We start from the raw sequence: 3519 nt of genomic DNA on the forward strand, positions 1-3519 counted from the left end.
GATCATAGACAAAGGAGGAGAGTTTGAACCAGAAGATAATCACACTCTCACTATAGGAGATTCATCACTCTCATAATCGCTAGGCACACTAATGGGACTATCACTCATATAGATTTGAGATAAAGGAAACACTGGAGATATTAAAACCTAGTAAAGCTGGAGCTGACGAGAAAGAAAAATGTAATGGATAAGAATGGAAGCTTTGAGTAAGGATCTGCAATCACTCTAGTAAATACTCTTGTGAAGGAATAGAGAAATGCACTCACAAATAGAAACTGACTCTCAAAGATTGCGAAAAAGTTTCCTCAACACTTGAAAACCCACTTGTGTGTGTGTGTGTGAATGCAAGCAATTGACTAGATCAACGGATGTGAGATGTGACGACCCGGTTTTTATTCCGTATTTATTTATTAGGTGTTTTATTTTATTAATTATTGTTTGCGTGATAATTAATTAATTAGTGTGTTTTGTGATTATTTGAATATGTGTGATATTTGAATATTTGAATCGATATGTTAAGACTAGTAAATAGTTGACGGGCCTAATTAAATAGAATATAGAATTGAGTGGGTTAAGCCCAATATAACAAAATAGATTTAGTAAGAGTATTGTGAGGAAATCTAGAATTAGAAGAGATGGAAAGAAAAAGAGGCAAGAAAGAAGAGAAGAAAAGAGGGGAGGAGATTCTTGAAGAAGAAGGAATCCAAGTGATTATAGGTAGATATAATTGGGTAATGTTGTGTGTAAATATATGCTATGTGTATAATCTCTTATTCTCTCAATTTCATAAATTTTCACATGTTAGGGTTTATGTTGAATTCATCAAATTTGTGCTATTAATCATGATTGAAGATGTTTGTATGTGGACCCATGGTTAAGAACATATTTAGGAACCTTTTATGTGTGTTAAATTGTTGTTTGGATGAGTTTTGGTTGGCAAAAATCGAATTTGGGTTGGTGTTGAAGGTGCTGAAAACGCATAGAATTTTGTTGTTCTGGTGTCTTTTGTCGGGCGAAGGATTTCTTCGGCCAGGCGAGCATTCTCCAGGCGAGTCAGTGGGCGAGCAAGGTTTTTTGTGACTAAATTACTGACTTGGAGCGTCGGTCGAGACAATTCTTCCGCCGGGCGAAAGTGCCCTGTTTTGCCAAACTTCATAACTTTTGATCCGTAACCCCGGTTTATGCGGAAAGAGTTAGGAAACTAATGTGATTATCTATATAATATGGTTGGAATAGTTATCACTTGATGAATTAATTATGATATTAATATGTGGATAACATGTAACTATGTATGTCTGCGTTATGGATTGATGAATTGTGGCTAATATTAGGGGTGTGTTATGTGATATGATATCCATGATATGTGTGAAGGAATATATGCTATTTGAATGTGTTTTGTTGGGAATGATCATTTGAAATATGTATGTATTGAGATGTGAATTGAATAATGATAATGCAATGCATGTTATGCTAGGCTTGAATACATGTGATTGATTGATGTGTGTTAAGTGATGCATTGTTTGGTATTGAAATCATGTTGTGTAAATTTGTGCAAGGTTAGAAAATATGTGATTATGTAGTTTAAGAGGTTGAGAATATTCTTATTTGCATAAGTCTTGTTTGTGGGACACTTACACTAGCAAGAATCTTTGAAAGAGGCAATGTCAGATGATTTCGTGGAGATTATTTGCGTGTCTCAAACCTAACGAGTATGGAGTTTAAAATCTTAACGAGTATGGGGCTTTAAGGTGGTTATCTAGTTCGAGAGATGGATAATCGATTTGCTGGAAATGATAACAGATGGATCCACATGCATATTGCATAGAGCCACACTTGAGTCGTACGTGTCGGTGTGAATTGTTGTTGTGTGTGATTATGTGATATGATTGTGTGGATATGATTTTGGTTGATGTGCATATATGTGGGTGTTGTAATTTGATATTGTACACTTGATTGTATTTCATCATTGGATTACAATCGTCGATCTTGGTAATTGGATATGATTACTTGAATTATGGAACTTTGTCGAATGAGCTAAACATGTAAATCTTGATATATTGTATATGAATGCATGTTTACAGGAAGAGTGATGAATCCTTGAAATGTATTCTTGTTGTGTTTTACATTTCCCATTATTATGTTTATTTATAATGATTTGAAATCTCACCCTTCCGTTTGAATGATGTTCATTGTGACATCGTGCAGGTTCCGACAAGTAGTGAGCTTGTTTGAGGATTTAGCCGAGGAGCTTTTGATCTCTCGTTTTGATTAGGTAGAGAGTTAAATGCTCTGGTCATGTAACACTTGGGGGTTTATTTGAACTCATGTTTTGATTATTTGGATATTGTTATCTTTTCGTATCTTAACGTGAATTTTGAATGGTTGTTGAAGGCTATGTTGCCTAGTTATTGGATTTCATATAGCATAATTGATTATGTTATTTTAAATTGGTAGATGAATATAGTATAGGATATATTCATTGAAATTGCTTGAGATTTATTCTTTCGCGTGCGATATGCATATTAATGAAACATGAAGTTTTCAAATTGTGTTATGAAATAATCAGATGCATGTTATATGTTTGGTTTTGGGTTTTCATTGCAGTGAAAACAACATGTGACACCCTTTTTATTTTATGCATGTTAATACTCTGTGTATAATTATATTATATATTTGGGGTTAGAAAAAGGGTGTTACATGAGAGGTTACAAGATCTACGAGTTATTAATTTTTCATAGGAAATGTAAACAAACTTAAGTGCACATTAAGGAGAGACATGTCCTAACTTGTCACCTCAAGTCACGCATTTGGGAAGAGCAGCGACACATTTCAATGATAGAAAGACATTTAAATTATATGTGCGTGCCCCCATTACTTTTGTGATTAATCCAAGGTGTTTCCACTTCTAACCAAAAGTGAACAGTATCCTCAAAGGTCAACCACGACTTCCAAGACTTCCCCAACTAATAATTATCCGACCAGTCTTAGAGGGAAATTGTTCTGGACCGGGCAAAGGTCCAAAAAGCCAACGTGAAATTCAATGTCAATCCACTTCAAATGACCCAATATATAAAAGTCTTCACACATGTGTTACCTTAAAGATTTTGACTAAAATCTTTGGATATACAATGATATCCTAAGAATATCCAAAGAAGGGAGTTAGAAAAGTGAAGTTTTAGTATAGTCGAAAAGGGATTTTCGTCGAAGGTGCTCGACTGTGTTTTAGTCAAAAAGTCGAAATAACAGTTTGTATAGAGGAAGTCGAAGGAAAAGACTTAGAAGTTTTTGGGCTTAGTTCAAATATTTGACGCCATGAGTCGATAGCGAATGGATGAGATCATACGGTTTTTTCTATGAGACACGTGGAAGATTAATGGACGAAGACTGCATGGTCGAGACACATGTTGGCAGATTATTAGTCAACCGTTAGGACAGTTTTTATTTTGAAAATCTATATAAACGACTTTGTTCAAAGGATTTAGGGTCCGCATTTTTACGTTTGAAAAAGAATACTCAATC

Source organism: Vicia villosa, linkage group LG6 (assembly GCF_029867415.1).
Source record: "Vicia villosa cultivar HV-30 ecotype Madison, WI linkage group LG6, Vvil1.0, whole genome shotgun sequence".
Classification (NCBI taxonomy): domain Eukaryota; kingdom Viridiplantae; phylum Streptophyta; class Magnoliopsida; order Fabales; family Fabaceae; genus Vicia; species Vicia villosa.